General features: G+C 44.0%; 1 long non-coding RNA gene across 2 annotated transcripts; it reads right to left on the bottom strand.

Moving 5' to 3' along the window:
* Positions 1–5,722: 5,722 nt before the first annotated feature.
* On the bottom strand, positions 5,723–13,533 carry LOC142725430 (uncharacterized). Of its 2 annotated transcripts, none has more exons than XR_012876522.1 (4): positions 13,147–13,533; positions 9,805–10,266; positions 8,644–8,738; positions 5,723–6,251 (listed from the first exon to the last, which is right to left on the bottom strand). It is a non-coding gene; the product is annotated as an uncharacterized LOC142725430 (long non-coding RNA). The 2 variants fall into 2 exon arrangements; XR_012876523.1 differs by having other exon boundaries at positions 9,805–10,263.
* Positions 13,534–14,866: the final 1,333 nt, after the last annotated feature.

Below are 14,866 nucleotides of genomic sequence, written 5' to 3'. Positions count from 1 at the left end.
CTTGAATATTTTGGATTTAAGGGTCGTATAAAATCCTCCATTCTTGCATTATACCCATTTCCCTCTGCTAGAGTTCTCTCTTCGGGGTTTTTGTCTGACCCTTTTATAATAAAGAACGGTACGCGTCAGGGTTGCCCACTCTCTCCCATTGTGTTTGCCTTAGCGATGGAACCCCTCGCAGAACGAATACGATTTAATCCAAAAGTTCAGGGCATTAAAGTACGATCTAAGGCTCATAAAATTGGTCTTTAGGCTGATGATGTGCTCCTGGCAGTCTGTGACCCCTTTAATTCTCTATCCGCCATCCAAGATAACCTTTCTCATAGTTACATAGTTACATAGTTAGTACGGCTAAAAAAAGACACATGTCCATCAAGTTCAACCAAGGGAAGGGAAAAGGGTCAGAAAAAAATGTCAACACATAGGAGCTAATACTTTTTTGTTCTAGAAAATTATCTAACCCTTTTTTAAAGCCATCTACTGTCCCTGCTGTGAACAGCTCCTGCGGTAGGCTATTCCATAGATTCACAGTTCTCACGGTAAAGAAGGCTTGTCGTCTCTGCAGGTTTAACCTTTTTTTCTCCAGACGGAGGGAGTGCCCCCTTGTTTTTGAGGGGGTTTTACATGGAACAGGATTTCACCATATTTTTTGTATGTGCCATTAATATATTTATATAAGTTAATCATGTCCCCCCTTAGTCGTCTTTTTTCAAGGCTAAATAGGTTTAATTATTTTAATCTTTCCTCATAACTTAGATTCTCCATGCCCCTTATTAGCTTCGTTGCTCTTCTTTGTATTTTTTCCAACTCCAGGGCATCCTTTCTATGAACTGGAGCCCAGAACTGAACTGCATATTCTAGATGAGGCCTCACTAATGCTTTGTAAAGTGGCAATATTACATCCCTGTCCCGCGAGTCTATGCCTCTTTTAATACATGACAATATCCTGCTGGCCTTTGAAGCAGCTGATTGACACTGCATGCTGTTATTTAGTTTATGATTTACAAGTACACCCAGATCCTTCTCAACAAGTGAATCCGCCAGTGTAGCTCCCCCTAGGACATATGATGCATGCAGGTTGTTGGTACCCAGATGCATAACTTTACATTTATGTACATTAAACTTCATCTGCCAACTGGATGCCCAAACACTTAGTTTGTTTTAAATCCGCTTGCAATTCACGAACATCTTCCATAGACTGAACTATATTACATAGCTTGGTGTCATCTGCAAAAATAGAAATAGTGCTATTAATCCCATCCTCTATATCATTAATAAATAAGTTGAATAATAGTGGTCCCAGCACTGAACCCTGGGGTACACCACTTATTACCGGGGACCATTCAGAGTAGGAATCATTGACCACAACTCTCTGGATACGGTCCTTGAGCCAATTATCAATCCAATTACAAACTATATTTTCTAAACCTATAGTCCTTAATTTACCCATTAGGCGTCTATGGGGGACAGTGTCAAATGCCTTTGCAAAGTCCAAAAACACTAAATCCACAGCGGCACCTCTGTCTAGGCTTCTGCTCACCTCATAAAAACAGATTAGGTTAGTTTGACAACTTCTGTCCTTAGTAAAACTGTGCTGGCTGTCACTTATAATACTATTTTTTTCACATAATCCTCTATATAGTCCCTCAATAGCCCCTCAAACATTATGCCCACGATAGATGTTAAGCTTACTGGTCTATAATTACCCGGGGAAGACCTAGAGCCCTTTTTGAAAACAGGCACCACATTTGCCCTGCGCCAGTCCCTTGGCACTATTCCAGTCACTAGAGATTCTCTGAATATTATGAAAAGGGGGACAGAAATAACTGAACTAAGCTCCTTAAGAACTCTAGGGTGTATTTCATCTGGTCCCGGGGCCTTGTGCACATTTATTTTGTTTAATTTAGCTTGGACCATATCTACATTCATCCAATTCAGTATATCAACTGATATATTAACAGCACTGGCACCGGCTACATCAGCTGCTCTTTCTTCTGTTGTATATACAGAGCTAAAGAACCCATTTAGTAACTCTGCCTTCTCTTGATCCCCTGTGACCAACTCCCCATTACCATTATCTAGGGGTCCTACATGTTCAGACCTTGGCTTTTTAGCATTTATATACTTGAAGAATTTTTTACTATGTTTTACTATCCTTGGCCACCTGCCTTTCATTTTGAATTTTTGCTAATTTTATTACATTTTTACAGATTTTATTAAGCTCTTTATATTTTACAAAGGCTGCAGATGTACCCTCAGATTTGTATTTTTTAAATGCCCTTTTTTTGTCATGTATTGCCCCTTACACAGAAGGTGTAAGCCATGTGGGATTTAGTTTTAGTCGTTTATACTTGTTACCTATAGGAATACATTTTGCACTATAATTACCCAAAGTAGATTTGAAAATCTCCCATTTATCATTTGTCCCATTATTTGACATTAGTTCTTCCCAGTCTATATCCTGAATTGCAGCCCTCATCCTGGGGAAATTGGCTTTCTTAAAAGTAAATGTTTTTGCCCTCCCAGCCTGCGTTTGTTTTTTACAGTATAGGTAAAATGTAACTATATTGTGATCACTGTTACCGAGGTTTTCACGAACATTGACATTCCCAACAAGATCTGCATTATTAGAAATGACCAGATCCAACAGAGCTTCACCTCTAGTCGGGTCTTCCACAAACTGGCCCATAAAATTTTCCTGCAACAGGTTGAGGAAATGTCTCCCCTTTGCAGTTGAAGCCGAACCATGACACCAATTAATATCCCGGAAATTAAAATCTCCCATTATCACTACAGTACCCGCCTGTGCAGCCCGCTCCATCTGTTTATATAGTTGACCTTCCATCTCCTCAGTTATATTGGGGGGTCTATAGATTACACCAAAAGTAATTTTTTCAGTGTTTACCTCCCTTTCTAGTTCCACCCACAAGGTTTCAACCTCCTCACAGTATTCACCCACTATTGTCTCTTTCACGCTCGCCTTCATATCACTTCTCACATACAGACATACACCACCGCCTTTCCTATTTATCCTGTCTTTGCGAAAAAGTGCAAAACCCTGTAGATTTACAGCCCAGTCATGTGAAGAGTCCAGCCATGTTTCAGCAACACCAACTATATCTATATTTTCTTCCAGTACCAAGGCCTCCAGCTCCCACAGAGAAAAAAAATAAAATGTCTAACCAACCTGAGTCCATATTTGGACCATCCACTCCAGTTATCAGTTATTTTATTAACCTCTAATATATTAAAGTTGCCAATTAATGTTGTGAAACTCAATGCTCCATTTAAATGAAACATTTTTCTTAATTTAACCCCAATTTCATGCATCATATATATTGTTGGATACTCCTTACAATTTCTCAATTGCCCGGACTCCATTACCTCAAGTATATTCTGAAGATGGCCCCTACTAGACTTAGTAATATTTTGTATAAATGGAGATTGTTTCCCACTCAAAATATTTCTCCACTGTCCTGACAAAAAATATATTCTCAAGTCAGGTACTGCCAGTCCACCCTCTTCTCCTCTATCCATCAAGTATTTTAACTTTACCCTGGGTTTCCTTCCTCTCCAAATTAGCTCCCTCATTAAAATTTCTATGTCTTTTCTCTTATCCACATGGGACTGTTAATCAGTGGATACAACAACTGGGGTAATACTATCATTTTAATTACGGCTATTCGATCTGCCATAGAAGGGGGTAACCTATTCCATATCTTAATTTTTGGGTGAGAATTTTGTAGCGGGTGTCGATCCACGTAGGGTAGTCTCCTCAATCAACCCATCGGGTTGACCACCAGATCATGGGCGCAGGGGATTTAACAGGAGAGTAATGGCTGTTTTTACATTTCAAAACATTCCATGCAACTAGTTTCATTTCTCGGACAATCCTTTTAAGGAAATATTTATCGGGGCACAATGCACCATTTCTGGGCGCTGTATCCAATGTTTATCTGGACAGTCGTCTGGTTATTTTTCTGGACTTTGTATGCACTATTTACCTGGATGCTGGGTAATAATTATGTGAGTTAGAAACAGGAGGACCTGCAATCTCATCAACATTGTCCTTTCCTCATAAAATGTTCTTCTTGAGACATCTGATGGATTACTCTGAAAATATGTTGTAGATGCCAATCAAGGTCCAAAGGTTGACATACTCAATGGCCTCCAGGATCTGAATTATACCTTTTTCTTTCACTAACCCATTTCTCTAGGAGTCATATATAAAGGTTGGGTCTATGGAGCCCAGATGAGCTACATTAGCAACTTTGAAAGAGCAGCCTCAGAGACATTCAGCTCCAGGATGGTCTGTGTCAGATAAGTAGTGGTTCAGAACGCACTGGACGATGTAGGTGCACGAATAGGGTCCCAACCCAATCGTAGTCAAAATAAGAATTCGGCACACAAAGCTGAGGTTTAAAGAATAAATCTTGATTTTATTTCAAGTGGTTGTAGATGCCAGAGGCTAAGGCTGGGTTCACACGAGCATGTTACGTCCGTAATAGACGGAAAGTATTTCGGCCGCAAGTCCCGGACCGAACACACTGCAGAGAGCCGGGCTCCTGGCATCATAGTTATGTACGATGCTAGGAGTCCCTGCCTCGCTGCAGGACAACTGTCCCGTACTGTAATCATGTTTTCAGTACGGGACAGTAGTTCCACGGAGAGGCAGGGACTCCTAGCATCATACATAACTATGATACTAGGAGCCCGGTTCCCTACAGAGTGTTCGGTCTGGGACTTGCGGCCGAAATACGTTCCGTCCATTACGGACGTAACATGCTCGTGTGAACCCAGCCTTAGTGCGACGCTTCGGTCATTACATGACCTTCATCAGGCACTGTGCCGTTCTGGTTGCTGGTACATCCAGTAGTTGGCGCTTCGTTACGAATGGCGGCTGACCACTGTAGTTGGCGCACTTGAGATTTCTTAAAACTTTAGCTTTGAGTGCCGAATACTTATTTTGGTCTGTGTCAGATGTTAGGGATGAAGTCTACAACTGGCCAGACCACCTATCTTTCCTTCGCTCTGGAAATATAGGACAGTCCACGAGGCAGCACATCATGTCTGGTCAATTCCCCTACTACTCTGTACACTAACATCTTCAAAAGAGAAGAGGAAGGTGCAGATGTGACGTTCAGGTTAGGTATTTGTAGCATTGAAGTTGTATTGTGCTCCCCTTGGAGCACTATGCAAAGGCAAAACTCCTTTATTGGCATGATATGTAGATGGTTGGTACTCTATTTGGGTGCGCAGGCTTACTTTGTTGTGTGCTCACTTGGCTAGGTCGGCATTAATGAGTGAAATGTATACAGTACCTTAGGAAAATACAGTGTGAGAAAAAGATGTTAACTGGAGCGCTCCCTAGGGTAATACCTTGAAAAAAAATGTCAACTAGTCTTCTCACCTTGTGAACCTCTTGGTTGATAAGAACATCGACTGGATGCAGTTGTCTCTCTTTTTGTAGATTCTTGTTCTTCTGACACGGAGTACAGTATGTCTCAGGCTGGGGGATCTCTTTGCTGGACTTTGTTGTATGGTGGTGTACGTTCGTCCTGATTATGACCTGTTTTTGTAGCAGGAAGATGTCTTTCTTGTTTAGATGTTACTCCACGGGTTACCCAGCCTACTCATTCTTCAATGAATCAGTGACCATGTCCACAATTGATTACACAGGTATAATATAGATTTCATGATAGTTCTTTGGAATTAAAACAAATTCTTTTTATGTATTTGTCTATCCATTTTTATTAGAAATACAATAAATACATTGAGGTATGTTTTTATTGACATGTGTTGCTATCAGCCAGACAGGAAAAAAAATATAGAAGGCCTTGGGAATCTGTAGAGGCAGCTGTTCTACAGGAAAGGGAGTGCAGAGACCCTACCAAACAGGACGAGGGGAGGAAGTCCATTGCCGGGCATCTGAAGAGACTTGCCATTAAACACCCAAAACCATTGTACTTCACCGCAGCCCTGCGAATCATGGACAAGGCTTCATTTTCAAAGACTTCTGGACAGTTGTCTTTTAATTGGATGGATCTTAAAAACCCCTTCTGGGCAGTGGGGGATGGGAAGGAGGAGGTGTGGACGGATGACGTTTCGGCATTCTTAGATGGACATTAGTGGTTCATATCTGCTGCCTCTTTAGCTTTCAGGCCTTGATCTGGCACATCCCTTTCCATGGCTGACGTTCTCGACACCAGGGCTTCCTCCTGCTGATGTTGTACGGTACATTCCCTTCAGTTCTGAAACAAGAATAAATAAAATGTCCTAGTGAAGAGTTGCTCTCTTGAAGATATTCCCCGTGACCCACACCAAGACCCTTTGTCTGCCAGGTAGGTAGATAGTGCGTTCTATGTTCAACTAAGTTAAATAAATTCACAAGTAAATCTGCTCAACTTTAAGATGCGGTTAACAGAAATGTTTAAAAACGGAGACAGATAGGGCGCCAAGCAATGGTAGAATTTTATTTAAATACAAGTTTCTGGCACGACTGGTCCCTTTATCTGGTGTTAAACTGACGAAGGGATCAGTCAAGTTTAGTCCCGGACCAGTCCAGTCCAGAAACACAGTCAAAATAAAATGGGCTTTACTTTACTGTCCCCGTGTGAAGTATTTGTGTTACCCGCCGCTTATCTATTTTTGAAGGGGAACTCCAAGAAAAATTTGTCATGCAATCAAAGGCGCAGTGCCCACCCAAACTACATCGCAACATTTAATTAAAAAAATTAGCTTTTATCTATTGGATTACTCCAATATGTAAAGGCCAATATCACTAACAGCTCCTGGCTCAGCCAGCAGAGGTGGGGTCCGGAGCCGAATGGGACCCAGAGCTGCTGAAGGAGCGGGAAGTACATAAAGGGGATTTGTCCGGGGGTCTGAATACATTTTAGGGTTTGTTATTAAAGGGGTTTTCCAGGCTTTATAAAAATTGTAATTCAAACTGAAAATTGCACCATTTAGCAAATACCCACCTTCTAATTCTCTGCGGCTCCAGTGCCGGCGGTTCACAATCCCCTGCCGGCCTGTTTACATAGGCTGGACCAGTGATGTCCCATATCGGCACATGATCGAACTAGTCAATCACTGGCCACAGTGGTCACGTGCCATACTTACTTAGATCACTTCTGCAGGCGATACCCTCCCTCTATACTGTCCTTACTGCAAGGTTTTTATAGTGAGGACAGAATACAGGGAATATCTGGTACACAAAGTGTATTCTCACTAACCCTGCCCCATGACAAGCCATGCCCAATGAACCACGTTCTGTCAAAGGTAGGCCCTGTCAAGTCCTGTCTCAATCCATCTGAAACTAAAGTGTCCCTAGAAAGAAATTCCAAATATTGTCAACTATGCTCTATTAGGGTATAGTATGAAGAATCAGTGCAGTAGGGTCTATATACTACTATATACACAAAGCTGCCATGTGCTGAACATTGCAAAACACCCTTTTCATAAAAGAGCGTTAATTCCAGTCCTGCAGTCACCCTGATGACCTTATACTGTGCCAGTACTTGAGGTAAGTGTGCCCCTTTATATATTACTTGCAGCCAGAATTGGCACCGGGATTATCAGCTCATTGACGAATTCTTGAGGTCACATTTGTGTCTTGATGTCACCAGTATGAACCAATCCTACACCACTTGCTCTTTATAGAATTTTCAGAAAAAAAATACCCCTAGCAATAAATACTGCATGTAAATAATATTCTCATTACAGTACAACAACAAATAAATGGAAAAAGCGCCATATCCCTATTAGGTCCCGCGGACATCATAGAGGTGGTCCTTGACTTCCAGTCCTGCAGTCACCATGAAGACTTTGTGCTGTCAGTGCAGGCAGAATAAAGCTGACATGGTGACAATGTAATGTTTTATATGTACTACTACTCCCTGTACTGACTGATAGTAGAGAGAATGGACTAAGCTGAAGGATTCCCGACTCTTATCAATTCTTTAAATAGGGAATGCCCTGAATACTAACCCCAAATTTATATTACATTTATAGTAGGGCAGATTTACTATTCAAATTGAGCCAGAATTATGGCGTACACGTTGTGCGCCATATTTATTAATTGTTTTAGCCACATTTTGCGGCGTGCTTGACAAGGGGCGTGGCCTAGAATAAAGGGGCGTGTCTTAAACTAAGTCAACCAAGAGGTGGTATAAGGAAGAGAAAAGTGTCTAACATGTCTAGTAAAATCTATCATACATCGTGCACCACTGTGATAAATTTGGCGCAATTTCTGACTTCCTTGTATCAGTTTACACTGTGTAAAACTCTGATAGTTTTAGGCCCCATGCACACGAACGTATTTTTGCAGCCGCAATTCACCCACAAATCTGCAGGTGAATTGCGGCCCCATTCATTTCAATGGGCCCATGCACACGACCGTGGTTTCCACGGTCCGTGCATTGCCCAGGAACCTGGACCGCAAAAACAACGGACATGTCTTATTACGGTCGTGTTTTGCGGTACAGGCTCATAGAAAATAATGCACGCGGTCATATGCACGGCCCGCGATTTGAGGGTGGCCGTGGGTGACACTCCGCGGACGTACGAGCCGTAAGTCACGGTCAATGCACCTCACTACGGTCGTGTGCATGAGGCCTTAGTAAATCTGCCCCATGGTAATACCAGTGACAGCCCGCTCTTTCCCGGTGGGGTACAGTCCTCCGCACATCTTCATCCACGTCTCATCTTGTATGTGCCGGTTACTTTTCTCCTTATACCTGAGAAGTAACAAAAATAACATCAGAAACTAAAAAAACACAATTCCAAGTATTTCTCCCCATTTCTAAAAATAACATTTCCTGCAGGTGAATAATGGAAAATATAAAGATATAAATATATTCAGGCCTATGTGTCTGTCCAGGGGGTCAGTGAGGGTCCTGCCTGTTATGTGTGGGGAGGTCGTGCTGCACAATAACGGAGGGGAAAATGTCTGTACATCAATATATATTTGTCTCTAGGAGCCCCTACAAAGTCTCAGTGAGGGCCCTGTCTGTTATACGGGGGGAGCTTGTATACAGTGTTAGTAACAGGCATGTCACTCCAGTATAGATATTTTGGGTGCGGGTTATTCGACCTCACTGTCCATAGTTTAATTAAACACCTTAAGAAAATGGATCATCACCAAGAAGTTTTATTTAAAGGGGTACTCCCATCTTACTATTTCTCTGGGACTCACACCTATGTGGAAAACGGAGGTCTCTCCCTGACCCTCTCCTGCTTTGTTCCCAGATCCCTGTCCCGTCTAATGGCTGCTGATTCCAGGTGGAGAATGACTTGGGAAAGGCCTCGCACGTCCCTCTCTCTATTCTGTTCTATGGAAGTTTCGGAAACAGCTGAGCGCTGTTGAACTATTTGTGTAACTCCCATAGTACAGAACGGAGAGAGCTGCGTGCATGAGCATAGGTGGATATCACATAAACGTCTGAGATGGAGAAAACCCTCTAAAGAGATTATTTCATTAAAGGGGTTGTACATAATTAGAAAAATAGAGCTGATATCTTCCAAAAACAGAGCCACACCTGTCCACAGGTGATGTGCGGTGTGTGGACAGCTTAGCCCTATACATTTCAATACAGAAAAGCTGCAATACCACACACAGCCTCTGGACAGAGGTGGCGCAGAGCTTCCATTTGGGTCTTAGAGAGGGTCTCCAGCGTGATACCCCCCTCTATGATATCTAAATACCCTCATAGGGCATTTCAGGTGTAACCAGAAGTTAAGGTGATACAAAAAAATATTCCATACATGAGATTTCCTTAATGGAGATATTGTAACAATAATTACTGAAAATATGTAATTGACTTTTTCCTCCATTGTAGGAATAGAACCCGAGAAGTGACGTTTTGGACTACGGAACAGTCGATCCTCCGGATGAAATGCTGTGTGGTTGGAGCGCAGTCCCAGGAGCGCTGGTGTTGTTGTGCTGATCCATGTTCTTCTTATCTGGAGCTTGTATACAGAACACGCGATCCTTCTGGTCCGACCTACTAACATATATAAGCACAGCCTAAACACACACGTAATGATATATAATAACATAACATTACATAACATTACTATGTATCAGCCCTGATACGTCAGTGTCATCATATTTCTGGGGTCCCCGCACACAGGATATACGTTACCTCCTGTGATGATGTCACTTCCCTGTATTTCCTGTATGACATGGCTGCTCTTCCTCTTCCCGTTTCCCTTTCTGATGTATTTCCTCTTCCTGTGTGATAAGACGTGTGCTGTTGCCTTCTGCTGTGTATAACACGAGATGTAACATGTCTTATAAAACATGTAAATAATAATCGCAGAAAGCGAAAAACATTTTGTTCATTTCCAATCACATCAATGGTTATTTGTTTGCAGCCGTTTTTCTGAGCCGTACTTGTCTGTTTTTAGAATCAACTACAGGGAGATTTGAGATGTGGTTTGAGAATTTCTTTCCTATGTAAACCCCACCGATAAGGACAGCTAAGAAGCCTCAGTTATCAGCGAGCGACCCCATCATTAGACTAAGCAGAGTGCCCCCATACAGTGCCAGCAGAGTATTGTCCCTTAAACAGTGCCAGTATACTGCCCCCTCATAAACAACACTACCAGCAGAGACCCCCTCAATAAACCATATTGCCAGCAAAGTGCCTCCAATAATTAGTGCCAGCAGACTGCCCCCAATAACCACTACAAGCAGAGTTCCCCCTCACAAATAGTCCCAGCAGAGTGCCTTCCTTTATGCAGCTACATCATGTAAGATCTTCCCTAGTTTGGAAGTCTCCAGGACAATCTGGGAGAGAAGACAAGTGTGATGTAACCTGGTTGCAGTGTGTAAATGTAGCCTGAAACATCACGTGTAGCCCCTAAGTCTATGTTCACATGTTACATATTTATTGCAGATTTCCATGGTCAAATTGACACAAAGTATGAATGTGAATAGGGTTCTAGAAAACTGCATAAACTTAGGCCTAGTTCACACAGAGTTTTTTTGGAGCGTTTTTTTAAGTGGAAAACGCATCGAAAACCGCACCAAAAAACGTCCGAAAACTAATCTTAATGATTTCAATGGGATGCAGAGGCGTTTTTCCCACGAGAAAAAAACACTCACAGGAAAAAGCAGCGTCAAGCCCTTTCTTCAAGCGTTTCCGTCTCTGACCTCCCATTGCCATCAATGGGAGGCAAAGAAAATGGTTTTCGCAGCATTTTTGCGTGCGGTGCTCAATGGCCGTGGTCGAAAAATGCGTAAAAAAAGCGGCAGAAGGAATTTTGAGGCAGATTTTTCCACCTGCAAAAAACTTGGTGTGTAAACAGGGACTTCGTGTCCACATGTGACCTACTCTATCCAATCACAGCTGTAATTCCAGCCAAGGCTGCCTAAGATTATGTTCACACCCCCCACTTCTCCTGCGGTTTGGCCGCTGCAGCCCGATGAGGAGGGATTATAACTAGAAATTGTGGATATAAAGAACATGCAGAGGTTTCTGTGTGACAGTCTAAGGGCATGACCAGACGTGGCGGAGTTCTGCATACACTGTCCGCATCAATGCCGCACATAATCTGCGTTGCAGATTCTGTTGCGGCTTTGCCTAAAATGGGCATTAAATTGATGCGGACTGGCCGTTGCGTATTGAGGGGGAAAGGGCTTCCCTTCTCTCTATCAGTGCAGGATACAGAGAAGGGACAGCCCTTTCCCTAGTAAAAGAAAAAGAAATTCATACTTACCCGGCCGTTGTCTTGGTGACGCGTCCCTCTTTCGACATCCAGCCCGACCTCCCTGTATGACGCGGCAGTTCATGTGACCGCTGCAGCCTGTGATTGGCCTGTGATTGGCTGCAGCCGTCACTTGGACTGAAACGTAATCCCGGGAGGCCGGACTGGAGGAAGAAGCAGGGAGTTATGGGTAAGTATGAACTTCTATTTTTTTTACAGGCTGATGTATATTGTGATCGGATGTCACTGTCCAGGGTGCTGAAACAGTTACTGCCAATCGTTTAACTCTTTCAGCACCCTGGACAGTGACTATTTACTGACATCGCCTATTAACGCTCCTGTAATTACGGGTGCACACACGTAATCACCCGTAATTACGGGAGCCCCATTGACTTCCTCAGTCTGGCTGTAGATCTAGAGATACATAGGTTTAGCCAGAATGAAGAACTATCATGTTAGTAAAACCTTTACGCTCCGCAGCACACATAACATCTGCGGACTTCATTGCGGAATTTTCACTCTCCATTGAAGTCAATGGAGAAATTCCGCAATGAGTCCGCAACAAGTCCGCTACATGTCCGCAACAGCCAGTGTATGCTGCGGACACCAAATTCCGCACCACAGCCTATGCTCCGCAGAATTGTCCGCAACGTGTAAACGAACCCAACTAAAAAGCTGTGGAAAGCAATGGAGAAACGTGTACGCTGCGGATTTCCGCTGCGGACTATCCGCAGCGGAATTGCAGAGCAATTCCGCCACGTCTGGTCATGCCCTAAGGCTCTGTTCACATCTGCATTGGGGTCCCGTTCTGACGTTCCCGTCAGAGGTTTCCGTCAGAACAGGACCCTGAGCAGACACAAACTGACACCGACGGAAACCAGGGGTTTCCGTTTCCATCACCATTGATTTCAGTAGTCGACTAAGCTATTGCTTCCGGCAAAACGAAGGGTCCGGAGCACAAAAGAGACAAACGGAAACCACGGGCACCGGCTCCGTCACCATTGAAATCAATGGTGATGGAAACGGAAACCCCTGGTTTTCGTCGGTGTCTGCTCAGGGTCCCGTTCTAACGGAAACCTCCGACGGAACGTCAGAACGGGACCCCAACGCAGATGTGAACAGAGCCTAATATGGATGAGAAAGGGGAGGTGGGACTACTCATTTATTATGCCCTGATACTGAACTGGTATTACTAGTATTATACCCTGTTCTATGAACTCTACCCGCTGGAGTACCCCAAAGATGCTTGTACCACTGATCGAGGTGCTATGTGTTTTGTAGTAAAATTAAATTGGTATTTGATTATTTTTTTTACAGTTAATATTTATTAAAAATTCTGTTTTAAAGTTTTTTGCCTGGCAGTGATAGTTTGATATTTGTCCAAAACCTATTTATTTCCATATTTCATGGATATTATGAGGTGGGACTACTCACCTAACCAGTATGTTCCTGACGGGAGCTGCATGCGTCCATCTCATCAAGTCCCCGATCTCCTGGCAGCTCCACTTTGTACAGATCCTACAATGAAAATCTATGCAAAAAGTTTACACCAAAAAAACAGAAAATTCTACTGCGGAACCAGGATTGTTGTTGTGTGGCAGGGCTGCCCCTCGCCCTTCTGCTGCCGGAGGTAAACAGTGAAATAGCGCCACCACCTGCATCACCATAGAGTGGCCATGTGGGGTACAGAAAAGATAGCAAAGAAAATATAGAAAACCTTTATGTTTACATGTAGTAGAAATCTATTTAATACAAGAGAATAATATTTATAAAAATCGTAATCACATGCTGCGTTAGGCCTCATTCCCACGACAGGGTTTCCCGGCCGGGTGCCGGCCGTTCATAAATCGGCCGGCACCCGGCTGCATTAGGAATAATAGACCCCTAATGGGGCTATTCACACGACGGATTTTTTGATGGCCGGGGAAACCGGCCGTCAAAAAATAGGACATGCTCTATCTTCAGCCGGGTACCCGGCCGCCCGGCTCCCATAGAAGTCTATGGGGCCGGGTAATACCCGGCCATCACCGGGATGTGTCCCGAGTGATGGCCGGGTTTTCTGGCGCTTGCGCTCTATCTCCTCCTCCTCACAGCGCAGAGTGCATGTGAGGAGGAGGAGTTGATGCCATTCTGACGAATGGCATCGCTGTACACTGTGTTGCAGGGCCGGGGTGTACAGCAGGTGGAAGGGAGCGCTGCGCTGGCTCCCTTCCCCTGCTTGTTTTAAAAGCACCCTGGCCCGGCGACACCTTCGATGGCGCCGCTAGCAGCTGCTGCGGCTGCTACTACTGCAGCAACGCCACTATCGCAGAGCAGGGAGGTATCTCCCCGCTCTGCTATGTGCTAGCCGCACTTTAGCTCCTTGAAGGAGCGGAATCCCCGTGTTTTCGGGGATTCCGCTCCTGGACAGAGCGCTTGATGTCTCTGTCCATATCTGGGCAGTGACATCAGGGGAAACTCCTGAAGCGGAATCCCCGAACACATGGGGATTCCCCTTCAGGAGTTGCCGCTGATGTCACTGTCCAGATCTGCCCGGCCCGGATGCAAAACTTTATGCAAACCGGCCGGGCAGAATGGCCGATTTTACCGGCCGGCACTCGGGCTCGGGCGCGACCCGGTCGTGTGAATCCCGCCTTAGGCCTCATTCACACGACAGGGTCCGAGTGTCGGCCGGGAAAATCGGCCGTTTTTGGCCGATTTTCCCGGCCGGTTTGCATCCGTTCCGATTCTGTTCCGGGCCGTGTTGCTGTTTTTACCGGCCGATTTGGACCCGATTTGCATCCGGTTTTTTCCCTGACCGTTTTTTAATCTGATTAATTTTTTGCACTTTACTTATTTTTTTATTATTATGTTCTGTCCCTCAAAGGTCAAAAAATACCTTTTTGGAACTTTTAATATTTTTTTTCTTTCTTTTACACCATGTTTTTCCCTGTAACTGGAGCTGCACAGCAGCCCCAGTTACAGGGGAAATCAGCCCTCTCACAGTGACGATTGTCACTAATAGGATTGTGCTAGGTCTAGTAAGACCCAGCAGCAGTCTGTCACTAACGGCACCCGGCGATCATGTGACCAGTCACATGATCACCGGGAGGAATAGAGAAGGCACCGCTGCTGTCTCTATTTCTATACACAGCGTTCATTGAGCGTTGTGTAA

Source organism: Rhinoderma darwinii, unplaced genomic scaffold, assembly GCF_050947455.1.
Source record: "Rhinoderma darwinii isolate aRhiDar2 unplaced genomic scaffold, aRhiDar2.hap1 Scaffold_596, whole genome shotgun sequence".
NCBI classification, from domain to species: Eukaryota; Metazoa; Chordata; class Amphibia; order Anura; family Rhinodermatidae; genus Rhinoderma; species Rhinoderma darwinii.
The sequence above is the reverse complement of the archived record's forward strand: the minus strand, read 5'-3'. Positions and strand labels throughout refer to the sequence as shown.